A 15980-nucleotide genomic window follows, 5' to 3' on the forward strand; every position below is an offset into this window, starting at 1 on the left:
TGTCATTTGTGCACTTTCTTTTGGAGCTTTTTTTTTTAAAAAAATATCGAAATTGTTTTTTTTTTTACTTTTTCTTTTTCTCTATTTTTTTTTGGAGAGTTGAAAATTTATCTGGTCTGGGGTTATGATTTTTTGGCAGGCTGAAAGAAAGGAGTCTCGAGCTCGTGAGCAGTCGGGAAGGAAAGATGGTGCTGAAAGTTCTCGATCCTCGGGCGCTTCGGTAGAGAAATATGTTTTTGATACATTTGATTGTGTTTTTTTTTTTTACTGTGTTTTGTTTGATTTATTTTGTGTACCACGGGTTTCCAGGGTGATCAGCTTAAACCAGGAATGAACTAGTATCAGTCCCAGGTATGTGATGGAATTTCTTATATTTTTCCTTTTTGATGTTTTAAAAGTTATCAGTATTGTGGAATATTATCTGCTATGTTATAGAGAATAGATGCATAATTCACTGATGACTTTTTTAATATTTGTAGTTAATGTGATGTGAAGTACTTAGAAAGATTAACACATTTGCATGAGACTAGGCAATGAAGATTGTTATTAAAGGCTCATGCAAATCTATCTATACTTTAGAAAGCGAATACTGGGAGTTTGTGTTATAAATTGATATTGAAATGTTTGATTGATTGTGTGTACGACGGGTTTCTAGGTTGATCAGCAGGGATCCTTTGATCCCAGAATGAACTACATGCAATCTCAGATATGTGATTGTAATACCCAGCCCCAATGTGGGAATTTTCGGCGTGTCTTTAACAAAAGTTGGGTATAAACTTTTAGAGCTTGTATATGGGATGTCATTATCAAAATAGCCCTAGATGTAATTGGATTTTGGATATAAGTTTCCAAGATTTGCAAGTCTATCCTGGATATCTTTTCTTTAGATTTTAACAAATAGGAAGAGAGATTTCCTTAGTGATAATATTAAAAAGAAATCATATCGTTTTCAAAAGAATAAAAATAAAAAGAAAATGATTGTTTTTTTGGATTTTCTAATGCATGTGCTAAATGTGAGTTTCTATTTTACAGGACTCTTTAATTGATGGTTGGGATTGTTAGAGAACTAGAAAAAAGAATCCTATATAGGCTAGGATCGGAATTTGCAAGGGAATGGGATGCCCAAGTGGGTGTGGTTGAGAGAGAGCTAGAAATTTTAGGAATTAGTTTTGATTTGGACTATGGAAAAAGAGAGAGAATTTAGGACTTCCCTCTTAATTGATTAGATAGTTGAGGAGCAATAATAGGAAATTCTAATAGAAATCATTTTCCCTTGCCTTTGATGGTAGCCAAAATCGTTTTACGGGACTTTTGGCTACTATTTCTTGTGAGAGAGGTTAGGAAATTTAGGAAACTTTTGGATTTTATTAAAGATCTGCCTTGAGTTGGACGTTTTTTGGGCGCGCGCGCGCGCGAGAGAGAGAGAGAGAGAGAGAGAGAGAGAGAGAGAGAGAGAGAAAGAAAACTAGAGCCAAGGTTAGTCATCTGACGGATCTTTAGGTGTTACTCCCCAGAAATAACCCTATTATATTGGCTTCTTTACAAATGAGATTTGGAACAAATATTGATGTTGGTGATGATTGTTAAATCTTGAAAATCATATTGATAGTTAAGATCCCCGTGTTTACTGAACTAGGGTCTAACATACCTGTTTACGCGCTTTCCATGTTTCTTTCATTTATAAAAATTCGTGAGATTTAGAAATTAGCAATCATCGTTCATGCTGAATTTAAATGCTCAGCTGTCTTTTCTTTTTGCAAAGCAAATGTATTTTACATGCTATGTGATGCACGTGTTCTTTATCATGATTTCTTTGTGCATGGTGATTCGTTTTCATGCTGCTTACGTATGGGATCTATATTCTATATCATGCATAGAATCCTGGTTTTGATCATCATGTTGTATTATGCATGGGATTTACTATCATATTTTATTATCCATGGGACCTATTACACATTCGCACCCCTTGAGTTTTATGGAATGAAAGGAAAGGAAAGTTATCTATTTTGGGAATGTCTCATAAGGCTTGCGTCTGAACTAATCCCACCAATGGGAGGTAAAACGTTGGTCCTGTTGACTTGTGTCATGAGGAGTGCCTATGATGCCGACGACCATCGGTGATCTGTAGTGATTTTCCATGTTTGATACTTCGGTATCCCCGACTACTGGTTAAAGTAGTTGAAGGTAGGAATGGCGGCTTCTATAGGGAGCCTCTTGTGCTGTCGGTTAAAGCAAAGGGTTCATAAGACTAACAGCCCATGTACATGAGATAATCCTCTGCATGTTTATTCATGGATTGCAATGTACGTTTCTGCATTCTTAGTTTTGAAAAACTGAAAATTTTGATGAAAGGCTATTGGCAATGTTTTTGGATTTATGGCACATGTACCAGTAATGTGGTCTCATTGCACAATCATTGCCGATTGCACTATTACTTATTTTACTGGCTTTGAAAAACACGGTTTGTGATGCGGTACTATTTTCTCGCTCATTTATTCATCATATTAATTTTTAGTTGTTTACATATTTGTCATTCATCCTATTAACCATGCATTGGCCTCTTGATTTCTTTTGCCATGCATAGACCTGCTAAGGATCCCCATATGACATACGGTTAGTTCACCGATTGTTACAATTTTGCAGATCTCGAGTGTTGATCTTGCGCTGGCAGAGGGAGCATCTGCGCTTACTGGCAAGGACCGTTGAGTTGTAGTTCGTTATTATCTTTCTTAGAGATCCAGTGAGTAGTTTTGATAGATAGAGGAACCTTGTTTTGGTATTTTTTTTCTATTAAATTTATGGAAAGGGAGTGGATGACTCTTATGGATTGTTTGGCTCTTTACTCTCTTATTCTAAATTGTTGGTTTGGACCACTAGTTGTGGAGTTAATGGAATGGTTAATTGCTTGATATTCGAGCCTTGCATGTCTATGAGCTTTACTTGCAGATGTGCGGCGCTGTATTGCGCCTGGCCTTTGGGCTCGGTTCGGGGCGTGACAGTGATTGAATTTCCTATATTTTTCCTTTTTGAGGTTTGAGTATTGTGAAAAATATCTACTATGGTATTTGAGAATAGATGCATGATTCACCACTAACTTCTTCAATATCTGTGGTTAATGTGATGTAAAGTACTTAAAAAGATTAAGACCGTGGTATGAGACTACAAGATGAAGATTTTTATTAGTGTCTCATGCAAGTCTATCTATACTATATATAAAGCGAATGCTGTGGTTGCAATACTAGGAGTTGCCACCTTCAGCCCTTGATTATTTGTGTTTTAAACAGATATTGAAAGCCTTATGTCCCATCTATTTTTTAAAACCCCACCAATATATATATATATATATATATATATATATATATATATATGTGTGTGTGTGTGTGTGTGTGTGTGTGTGTGTGTGTGTGAAAATATAATTCTACATTAATGTGTCCATATTACATTTAAGATCATTCCTCTCACACGCTTTTTAGCAAATAGAGCAAAATGTTCTTAGTTTTGTATAAATGAGCAATAAATAATTACTTCAATTCTTCAAACTTACTATAATCCCTTATATCTTTTCAAAATCGAGTATCTTTTTCACTCTCTCAACTAGGGGGGAAAATCCAAGGGAAAAAAAACATAGAATTGCTACGAAGACGCACAACCAACACACATGTTCTGGTTGGTTTAATGAATTGATGGTTCCCTCAGGTTTTTCTTTCCGTAGTGCGTGGGTGGGTGTGTGGTAGGCAATTCACTCAGTTGCTCATTAAAAGAAATTACACGTGTGGAAAAAAAAATTGTCGTACTGATGTTTACATTGTTATTAATGTGATGTAAAGTAACAAAAAAGATTAAGACCTTGGCATGAGACTAGAAAATGAAGATTGTCATTAAAAAAAATGAAGATTGTTATTAAAGGCTCATGCAAATCTATCTATACTATATATATAAAGGGAATACTGGGGTTGCTATATTGGGAGTTGCCATGTTAACCACTGGATTACTTGAGTTTGTATTATAAGTAGATATTGAAAGCCTTATGTTCCCTCTAGTTTTGCCTCTCTCGGTTTCCTTCTCTCACTGTCTCAAGCTCCTTCTCTCTATATATATCACTACATTTAAGATCATTCCTCTAGCAACCATTCAAAAAGAAAAGAAAAGAGATCATTGCTCTAGCATGCTTTCTTGAAATTTAGCAAAATGTTCTTAGTTTTGTATAGATGGACAATAGATAATTACTTCAACTTCTTCAAAATTACTATAATCCCATGTCTTTTCAAAATCTAGTCTCCTTTTCACCTATGATTTGTTGACACGGACACGAGTGTCGCGTGTCGACACGGACACAAAGTTTTGGACACTGTAACCCCCAAAAATTTAGAAATGGAGACACGGCTAAAATAGAAAGTATATACGATATAACAACAAATATTAGTTAAAGAAGAGCTAAAAGGAGTTTATAATAAAAGTGAGTTAATAATAAAAGAGGTAAACACAATATGCAATAATAAAACATATTGTCACCCTTGACACAACATAAAAACGTGTCCATACACCCACATTCAGTCTAGCTCTACATTTATAAGTGCCCAAAGGATATGCGACACGGGTGGACAGGCGTGTCGTGTCGGACACGGCAGGATACGTGTGTCAGCAATAACTTCAAAGTGTCAGCTAAATCATAGTTTTTCACTTTCTCAACAAGGGGGGAAAATACAAAGGAAAAAAAAGAAAGATGCTAGGAAGATGCCCAACCAACACACATCCTTGAATGGTCCAATCAGTTTTTGCCACATGTTCCGATGGTCAATTGTTATTAATGAACTGATGGTTCACTCAGTTGCTCATTGAAGCAATTACACGTGACAGGCATTTTTTTGTCATCCTGACGTTTTCAGTATTTGCTGTTAATGTTCACTCAGTTGCTCATATTTTTTGAATGGCAATTACATGTGGCAATTTTTTTGTCGTCCTGATGTTTCGATATTTGTTGTTAATGTGATGTAAAGTAATTATAAATATTAAGACCTTGGTATGAGACTAGACATTGAAGATCTGTTATTAAAGGCCCATCCAAATCTATCTTTTTTTTTTGAATGGTAAGACACATCCAAATCTACCCATACTATATAAAGTAAATAATGGGGTTGCCATGTTTACCCCTGGGCTATTTGACTTGTTGCGCTATTTGACTTTCTATTATAATAGATATTCTAAGGCGACTTATTTCCTCTCTATTTCTGCTTATATTACAATCTCCGTCTTTAGGATTCATCTGAGGTCTCTTTCCTTTTGTTCTCTTCATTACAGTCTCCATTCTCACCATGATATCCTCTGCTTTCTTCTCCTATTACTTGGACATCCATTTCATCAAAACCACAAATTTCCCTCTTTCTCAGTCCTTCAACCAGTCTGCTACTTTAGGTTGTCTCCAAAAATAACAGGACACATAAATTTAATGTAGTAATAATGGCAGTTTTCCACTTAATGGGATCAGTTTTTTGGTTAATTTGTATGATTGAATCCATGTGGGCTTCTTTTTTCTTTTTCCGTTGCTGAACCAATTATAGCAAAATACCATATTCCTTTGTCCATATTGCATTTATGATCATTTCTCTCCCACGCTTTCTAGGGAATAGAGCAAAATGTTCTTAGTTTTGTATTGATGAACAATAGATAATTACTTTAACTTGTTCAAAGTTAATATAATCTCATATCTTTTCAAAATCAAGACTCTTTTTAACTTTCTCAATTGGCGTGGGGTGCGTGTGGGTGGGTGGGGGATCCAAGGAAAAAAGAGAGAGCGAAGTTCTAGGAAGACGCACAACCAACATGCATCCTTGGGATGGTCAATCATTTTTTGCCACATGTTCCAGTGGTCATTCATTTTTAATGAACTGATGGTTCACTCAGTTGCTCATTAAATCAATAACACATGGCAGGAAAACATTTGTCGTCATGACGTTTTCGGTATTTGTTGCTAATGTTCATTCAGTTGCTCATATGTTTTGAATGGCAATTACACGTGGCAATTTTTTTTTTGTGGTCCTGATGTTTTCGATATTTGTTGTTAATGTGATGTAAAGGAATTAGTAATATTAAGACCTCTTGGTATGGGACCTTTTTTTTTTAATGAATCTTGGTATGAGACTAAACAATGAAGATTATTAAAGGCTCATGTAAATCTTTCTATACTATATATAAAGTGAATACTGGGGGTTGCCATACTGGGAGTTGCCATTTTCACGTCTGGATTATTTGTGTGTGTGTTATAAATCCTATACTACTCTTAAAGCCTGAATGATAAAAAATTTCATGGGCTGCTTCTCTTCGAATACCCTCTGTCCTGCCACATGTATCCCTCACGACCTTAGATTCTTGAGTAGTTATGTAAAAGTCATGCCCTTTGTCGAATTACCAAACCTATTCTGGTCTTTTGGTTGACTACGTTACCCTTACACAAATGTCCAAGAAGTCACCCCTCTATCCACCAATGCATGATTTTTCTGTCCAGCCAAGTGTGTCTCATGCATTTTCATCTGGTACAATGACCCCATGGTATTTTTTTTTGAAAAAGATGACTTTATTGATAAAATAACCAAACCCGTAGGTACAGAAACCAACATGGTTACATCAATTATATGACTTTACATATCAATTCCAGAAGGTAGAGTTGGCATAGAAATAACCACCGAGTCCCGGAGTGCACATTCCTTAGCCAAGTGATCCGCCTTTTCATTGGTAGAACTCCTTTTATGTTAGATCATAGGCTTGATGATCGTCACAAGGTCCTTTATCTCCACTGTGAGGTGCCTAATTCGCCACGGTCCTTTCGCACTGCTCGATGCCCATGTGATTGTATTAGATAAGTTGTCCTCTACAATCAATGGTTCGCTTCTATTCGTAGAGAACCATTTGAATCCAATTAACAACACCCTCACCTCCGCTTCATTGGCCTCATAGATACCCGACGGTCCAGAATAGGACATGTAGGGGTGTCAATGGATCCAGACGGTCCGATGGATCGTCCGAATCCGAACGTTACTGAACGGGATATAAACATATATGAATTGGATCCATGGGCATATTTCGGATCATCAAATCTGGGATCTGAAAATTTTCGGATTGGGTATGGGGCACGCCACAGATGCCCATTGGATAGTCACAATCATAAATGGTTTGCAAAAATACCCTCCAAATTTTGTTAATGCTAACCATTCTATGAAGGGTATTTTGGTCAAAACCTCTCTTATCACTTAATGAATTGCATGGGAATGTGATTTCACTCATTTTAGTCGTTTCATTTCGTACTTTCACGAAGGAAAAGAGAGGACTTTTGTTCTTTATGCATCATATTCTTTGACAATAGTGATACATTATATTTGTGTATGTAATTTTGATTAGTTTTATTGTTTACAAGCATTATTACACACAATGATTAAACATACATAAATTTTTAATTTAGCTGAAGAAAATGCATAGAGACACTAATAGTGGACTGCCATTCTAACTCTTTTAAAAAAAATTAATTGTTTACTTAACTTAGTGGGACATAATAGGACACTCCGATGGACGGTCCGAATTAAAATGGATCGTGATCATGACGTGGAAAGTAGGATCCAAAGAACAATCCGACTCCGACCCGACTTATAAGGAATTTGAATGGATTGTGACTGTGACATAGGTGGATCCGATCCGAAGTGGATCCGTTGACACCCCCAAGGACATGATTACTCTCCCATTGACATCGGGGCTAATGCCTCCTATTCCTCCCTTCCCTGGATTGCCTAATTTTTACCATCCATTGGGTGGTGGTTTCCACTTAGGAGCGATCTTTATTTTGATTTTCCTCTTCCAAATGATTGCAGTCCAATTTCTCAAACACTCCCCTGTACCATAGCTTGTCTTGCCTCTAGCCTTTATCCAGGAGAGGAGTTCAATTTTGATCTGCAATAGAATTGATTCTGCGAATCTCGCCTTCTCTTCAAAAATTCTTCTGTTTCTTTCCTTCCAGATGTTCCAAATGACCCCATGGTATTTTCGTCTTTTCATCTTCTCCCCTTATATCCTTGAACAACAGTTCAAAAAGTCACCCCTTTCCCATTCTTCTTGAAGCAACACCTGTCATTGTTTAGTCATCAAACCAACACATGTCGTGGAAATGGCAGCACCCATCGTTGGAGTATGCTTCGTGTCACCGAAGGTCTTGTTTTTTTCCATGAGACTCTGTTTTTCTCCTTTCGCTCTTCCCCACCTTTCTCTATTGAAAGATTTTTCTAATTGTGTATTATTTTTTGGGTTTTGATGCTAACAAGATAACATCTTTCGGGGTTTTTTAGGGTTCCCTGGAAGCAATCAAGATTGCCAATATTTTAATTCTACAACGGTTTTCCAATCCGTCAAGATTGCCAATATTTTAATTCTTTAACGGTTTTCCATTTCTATTTTTGTTGAATGGGGGATATTAATTTTAATTAGATGTAACCGATGTGGTTTGTATGATAAAAGCAATCTTTATCAGGGTTTTTCTTTCCTCTGTTACTTTCTTTTTAGTCAAAATTGGTTTTATTCATTTTTTTTTATAAATCCCTGTTTGGGATTGTATTGATAATGCAATGAATTTATGGATTTACATTCACCCAATCAACTCAGGGTTTTTTCCTGATTTCTATATGTGCTCTTGTTGATTCATGTGTGCTTGATTGATAACCGATTAACAGTATTGTTCGCTTTCCTTTATTTGTTTCTTCTAATTTCGATCTAGGTTTCTTTTTTAGTTTAATCGCATTCATGCGTTTTGGAGATTTTTAATGGCATTTTCAGGGATTTTGTTTAAACTGAAAATTTATGTGGCATGCAGGAGGGTTCTTATTGAAGATTGGGGAGCAGAAGGGATCTTAAATGTCAAGCTAAATTGAAGAATTGTGGACTTCTGTGCGAATTCTTCGAGATTTTCGTTGCAGAAGGGAATCACTGGAGCATTATTGTGTGGTTTGAGGATATAAGCATAGTTTTCTTGGAAAATTTGTATATACCTTGCTGTTCGAGATGACTATTGTTTTTTGAAAGGAAATATTGGTTTTGAACCATCCAAATGCCTTTTCATGCATCTAAGAGGTTAGTTATTTATTTATTTTTTCATCTATTTATTCTTGTCCTTTTTTCTTCTTTTTCCTTTTGAGTTTGTTGTGCATGTGGGTGTAGTTAATTTTCTATCACCATTACTCCATGTTGTGTATTTTTGTATTGTAGTATTTTTTGTTTTTTTTTCGGTGTCATACAATCGGAGTTTTTGGTTCTCATTCTTACCTGCCTCAGTGTTTAGTTGTTAAATTCATGCCAACTTGGGTGCATATGGAAGTGTTTAAAGGTTCAGAGCAGATTTTACACCTTATGTTCGTTGCATTCTTCCAAGGATGATCTTTAATTTAGGCTACTGATATTGGTAATACCATCTTCTGAAAGTTGCACTAAGTCACCGTATTTTTTATTATTTAACCATCTGTCAAAGGTTATTACAGTTCCCAAAAAGCTCTCAGAAGCCAATTAAAAAAAGAAAAGACAGGGTGAGTTGGTGCAAATGCTAAAAACATGGTAGTGCCAATATCAGTAGCCTTGATTTATTAAGAAGCACATTGTGTAAAATGCTTTTTGGAAGTGACTTATGGGGTTAGCTTTTTCTTAATTGAACTGTTTATTCCCAGATATTCTTTACCAAATGGTATTATTATTTGCTGGTTTTTTTGGAATCAATATTTGCTGAATTGATGAGTACTGAAAAATCATCTTGTACTAAATTACCCAGCTATTTGAAAGAATCAAAAGACTCAGATACCTCTTTCTTTCATTCCAATTCATATATTTCAGTGAAATCTGTCCTTTTTAATGTGTATGCTTGAGGACTAATACTACTTACCAGTCTCCGTCGTTCTGTTTTTGGGGCTAAACACGTGAGGATCGCCCCTGATCTACCGAGAGATCCATCCATATAAGAAGATGATATGGGCAATGAGCATAAGTACCATCCATGATTCTAAACCTAGATGTGAGCTCTCTTCACAAGTGGGCAAGTCTAAACTAGAAACTGCCCTGAGTCGCCATGAAAATACCAAGGTTAAACCAGCTAGCCCCGAATACCCCCAACAACAACCATCAAAACTTAAACTTCATTGCCTGAATATCAGACGAAAGTTGAGTCCATGTTTTGAACTCCAGCTTGAGAGTATGGAGCCTATCTAATAATTTCTAACACTACTTTCCACTATATAATGTTGCTATATAGTTTGCTTTTTATTTTCAAGCAATGATGGCATCATTCACTTTCTAACCATCCATTTTTTTCTCTTCTGCACAAGATGAGAGAACTCAAGATCATGGATTGAAAAAGGAATATACAATATGTGCGCCTATACGAGGCCTCTGCATCTACAATAAGGAGTGAATGTGCAGGGTATGGAGCCTATCTAATAATTTCTAACACTACTTTCCACTATATAATGTTGCTATATAGTTTGCTTTTTATTTTAAGTAATGATGGCATCATTCACTTTCTAACCATCCATTTTTTCCTCTTCTGCACAAGATGAGTGAACTCAAGAAAGTGATACAATATGTGCGCCTATACAAGGCCTCTGCTTCTACAATAAGTAGTGCATGTGCTGTCCACCCAGTAATTGCAGTACAATGGGAGTGATCCTTATGGACAAGAGATGTAGAAGAAGACATAGTACATACTTCCAGGTGTGGTTGTTCTCTTACAACTCTGCAAAACTTAGAAATTAGTATTTTGAGCTTAGTTCTAATTTCTACTCCCATATGCTATTCAGAGAACTTGGTATAGGCATTGTCACATACAGTCCTCTAGGGAGGGGCTTCTTCACTTCAGGGCCCAGAGTGAGAGATGATTTGGCAGAAGGTGACATGCCAAGGGTATGAATATGAATTTTCATGTATGATACAATATTTATGCTGCACTATGAACATTATTGATATATTTCTACAATATTTGTCTTATGTTTCAACATTGTAATTAAGAGAAACAGGCCACATGTGTGGAAGTTTGGTCTGATTGCATCCATTTTAATTCTCCATTGAATTTTGGTATTACTTTCATAGCCATGTAAAGTTCGATTTAATGATCATTTGATTCACTTTAATGGTGCTTTAAAAGGATTCATTTCCATACATATTGAATGCCTATAACATGATGGTATTATGGTTGTGCAATTTAGCTTGACTGATCGTCATGAGAACTGGCTGTTATTTCATGCTGATGTCACCGAAACTTTCATTGGTCCCTTGTCGGGATCTCGAGCTTGAAGCAGGATGCGATTGGAACCACGTCATTGAGGAAACCTTCTGCCGGAGAAGAACACTAAATGCAAGGTATTTGATGAAAGAAAAAAATTTGATTGATTGTGCTTGAGGCTCAGTTGCATTTGATGTAAATATTCTATGTTTTAATTTGTTTCAGTGGTGTGTACATCTTTCATTTGAAAGGAGACAGAAAGGACTTTGAATTTGTGGAGAGTACCCTATCACCTCAAAGCTTCAATGTTGTCTATGATACAAAGGGATACTTCAGGCCTCGCTTATGATACTCATTTTACATAGGACACATCTAAAATCATAGCTCCATGAAAATATTCTAAGCACAAAATTATGGTTTGTTATTTGCACTGATGCTTATAGGAGGATTTATAGTCCTGGGGCCCAATAATTAGTGCTTGGAGGGGATTTGTATTGCCACCCATAATTTAGGCACTTCAATCCTATCAGTACAGACTGCATGTTAACAGAATGGTGGGTGGAAGTACCGAAACTTACACTAAAATTATGAAATTGGTATCGGCAGCTTGTGAGCTACCTTGCCCTTGCCATCCATAATTTAAGGATTTCCGCATAGAAATACCTACTTTTTAAGGGTGGCAACACCAACACATGTTTTTTCATTAACTTCATGAACAAAAATGGAAAATCTTATTTCATATAGTTTTTACTGTGCTTGAGCTTACTTGCATTTGATGAAAATATTGAATTTTTTTGTTTCAATGGTGTGCAGGTCTTACGTTTGAAAGGATAAGGGGACACAGGGTGTGTTTGGCGTACCGTTTGAAATAGCGTTTAAAATACCGTTTTGCAAAACGGCGTTTTCAGGTTTGGTTGGCCAAATCAAAACGGCATTTTAAACGGCAAACGGAGGTATTGTGTGTTTGGTTGCAAATGCCCTAAAACGGAGTTTTAGTGGTAAAATGACCAAAAAGGGCATTGTTTGGTTGCCCTTAATGTAACTCAACTACTCCCTCATTAGGCCCAATATTAAAAGGTCATTAGGATCTTATTCAAACGCTATTAAAATTAAACATCATTGCCAAAAAAAAAAAAAGGCTTTATCTCTGGGGTTCTCTCCTTCTTCTTCTTAACGGCCGGATTTGCTGGATTTGACGGACGAGTGGAGGCGCTGAGGCAGTGAGGAGTGAGGGTTTGCAACTTTGCAAAGTAGATGAAGAAAGTAAGAAACTAGGGTTTCTTTTAATTCTTTTGTTTTGAATTAAATATTAACAATTTAACAAATTTGTGTCCTAAAGAATGATATTAACACCTCCACTCTTTTGGTATTTGACGCATAAAATCGCACTCATATACGTAAAAATGGGTTTTGGTGAGGGCAAACACTTTAAAACCCACAGCCCAAAAACTCCGTTCAAAACGGCGTTTTTCAAACGGGCCTCCCCCTCTCCGTTTGTAAAACACCGTTTTGAGGGTTCAAAACGGTATTTCAAACGGCGTTTCAAACGGTGGCTGCACACCCAAACACTATCATACGGCTGTTTGGCCCCAAAACGGTGTTTCAAATGCCAAACAGTGTTTTAAGTAAAACACGCACACGGAGGACTTTGAATCTGTGAAGAGTAGCCTTTCAGCTTAAGGCTTTGATGTTGTCTGGCATAGCACACATCCACATGAAATATTCTTATATGCTCTATGATTTACTTAAGAGGATTGATTTGGTTATCGCGAGTTTGGACTATTTGCTCACATGATATTGATGTAAATATTGAGGGAGAATTTCAACAACACTTCTCATTGTTGTGGCTGCACTACACCTGCCCTATAAGTAAACAGTTTGGACTGAGTCAATTTGACTTGTATTGATATTAGAAGTTTCTTTGTTTTGAACAGAAAGTGCAGGCCATAGGGGTTTGATGGAAGAAATTCCGCATAAGATGCCTTCAAGTATGTGATGCAGTTTAAATGACATAGAAAGTGCAGGCCATAGGGGTTTCACCACAATACAGTATGTCTCTCTGTCTAGGAATATTTTTTTCTCTTAATTTATCATTTTAGGGTATTTTTCTATTCTTATTTTCCTTTAAATAAATAAAAAAAATCACATTATGCAAACTGACTTGACAATTTATGTGGTTATTTAGCATATTATTTTGCCTGTAGGATTCAAGTTTCCTCCCTTTGGTTCCTGATATCGGAAAGGTGTTGTTAAACCCTCACGACATCAATGCAGCGGGCGATCAAAGGGTCAAGTAATATGCCTGCCTCTGTTGCCTCCGGCGTGTCGCAGCCTGTTCGATTTTGTTTTCTAGGATCCATACCACCCTACATATGCTTTCAATGTTATTGCAGCCAAACAGGCCTACCAAGAGACCATGCACAGCATGTTTCCCATGAATGTGCAACAGTTATTTCAGCTCTAATCAATGTAATTTATTGTGAGAAATCATAATAAATAAATCTAAATTCGACGTTGGTATCACATTGCCGTCGTCAACCACTTTTAATGATGGTGTTCTTTAAAAAATTTAACCCTAGCTTATTTAGGTTGTCTTTATTTCCAAACGGATCTTCGTTTTCAAAGTGTTTTTCCTAAAATAATATATGAATGTGTATTAGTGTGAAGGGCCTAATACATGAGAGATCTACTTAGGTGAAATGCGTTTGGAGGCTGGTGTATCTTTAGGTACGACGGGAGACCTCAGTGAATTGTAAGGGCTTGGCGAGGAGTATCATACTAATTCACAGAATAGATAAAAGGAAAATGCTAAAATGAAAAGGTCTATTGTGCTCATTCTTAGAGGATAATTATTGGGTCCTACTTTTTTTTATAGGTAAGCTGGTATTGAACCTCCAACCTCGAGGTGGGAGAAATAAGTCTTGACTATTGAGATAGAGGCTCAATCCTTACCGGGTCATACTTCGGCCAATATATGCATACGTCGTTTAGGGTTCCTCCGAGAAAAGCTAAACTATCGATTTTGGTAGTCTTTGGATGTCTGTTCCCAATGAAAACAAGACCTTGTGGGTCACTTCACGATGAATTACAAGATCAGGAGTCTCAATTTCATATACATTGGAGCTCTAATAATTTATGCTGCCTAAATTCATAATTTCTTTTATCTTACTATCGTGATCAGGCACCGCCATCACTCCTATCGTGGTAGTTTACACTCTCTTATTTCTAATACTTAATACAAAAATTCAATGATGAAAGATATAAGAGAGTACATTCTTAAGAAATGTTGTTCAAAGTAGACGTAGGCCAACATTAATGTTGTTCAAAGTACATTTTGTATGTACGCACAGGGGCGATGCTAGAAATTTTGCACAAGGGGGGCAAAAATTATAGTAATTTTTTTTCTATCTTAAAATTAAGATAAGAAAAAATTTCTATCTGAAATTTTGCACAAGGGGCAAAAATTATAGTAAATATTGCACAAGGAAGAAGGGAGATAAAAATGGTAAAATTAAAATTTTAAATTTATTTTATATCTTAGGGATGATTGGAAAGGGGGGCATATTTTTTTAAAAGGGGTAGTATAAAAAAATATTAAAAAATAAAAGTATATTTTTTTCCCAAAAAATTAAGGGGGGCAATTGTCCCCCTTTCCTTTCAAGTGGCATCGCCCCTGTGTACGCATATAGGAAACACTCAAGTCTCTTCATTGGAACCTGTAGTAGTAGTCACAACGGCGCCCATGGACTATGGCATGACAATCACAGTGGTACCAATGGAAGATGTAGGCTGGAGACTCATGCCTCTTATTGACAGTAGGACATTGTTGGGTTTTCTTTTTTACCATCAGACATGTATAAAACCTAGTGCACCAGAAATGTGGGTTTGGTCATAGAAAAAGTTACACGGAGAAAAGTATCACATGACTTGGGGTAAGGGGCATCGTGAGGGACAACATCTATCTGAAAATGATAAAATGTGGCCACCAATAATATTAATTATTAAAACTGCAATTGTATATGATGATACCTCTCGGACCTAAAATAACATGTTTCTATTGATCCGACAATGACTTATTGCCCAATCATTATCTAGGACTCATAATTCACAAAATAAATAAAAACGACACTTCTTAACCAATTTCGCACAAAGCCATCTCGCGACTCCTATGCATTAAGTTTGGGAATTCGATTTTATGATAGGTTGGGAATTCCGGTAAGTCAGTTATTATCACTACATCACGCGGGTTCGACAACCGCTATCCTCATCTTAACTTACAGCGGGAAACTCGCTGAAAATGTGATTTTTTGATACACGTGGGCCACTTAGGCAGGCTGATTATATGCTCGATTCTTTTGAGGGATGCTAAACTCAAGGGCACCCTTGCCGAAATGGGCTGCAAGGGCGCCCCCACTGGCTACAAGGGGCTGTTGTTAATTTATAATGACTGCCAGTCAAAGTGTATTAAATGCATAACCTTCCCTTGCAGCCAATGGAGGCGCTATCTCAACCAATTTCTACAAAGGTGTCCTTCAGTTTAGCATTCCACTTATTTTTCCTTTTCATCTACATGAGGTGGCACTTCTTCCTGCAAAAGAGGGTGATATCATCTGTCTTCCTTTATTTATATGATATGATATGATGAGGTGGCTTCTATACTGCAACTGATTCTTTTTCTAAAAACAGGTTTGCGAAATCTATTTCGCGTAATTGTACAGACAGTTTTTAAAGATAAAAATAGAAA

The 15980-nt window shown here is 36.6% G+C and overlaps 1 long non-coding RNA gene across 5 annotated transcripts; it reads left to right on the forward strand.

The window, feature by feature from the left end:
• The first annotated feature begins 136 nt into the window (after positions 1 to 136).
• LOC143862215 (uncharacterized) lies at positions 137 to 13185 on the forward strand. 5 transcript variants are annotated; one of them, XR_013240217.1, is made up of 9 exons: positions 137 to 220; positions 310 to 351; positions 2644 to 2740; positions 8849 to 9105; positions 10344 to 10438; positions 10571 to 10728; positions 10815 to 10917; positions 11220 to 11373; positions 11462 to 11674. It is a non-coding gene; the product is annotated as an uncharacterized LOC143862215 (long non-coding RNA). The 5 variants fall into 5 exon arrangements; XR_013240216.1 differs by having other exon boundaries at positions 10571 to 10714; XR_013240215.1 differs by lacking the exon at positions 11462 to 11674 and adding an exon at positions 13171 to 13185 and having other exon boundaries at positions 10571 to 10917.
• The last annotated feature ends 2795 nt before the right edge of the window (positions 13186 to 15980 follow it).

Source organism: Tasmannia lanceolata, unplaced genomic scaffold (genome assembly GCF_043159265.1).
Source record: "Tasmannia lanceolata isolate RefF3 unplaced genomic scaffold, GAP_Taslan_0.1 ptg000037l, whole genome shotgun sequence".
Lineage (NCBI taxonomy): Eukaryota > Viridiplantae > Streptophyta > Magnoliopsida > Canellales > Winteraceae > Tasmannia > Tasmannia lanceolata.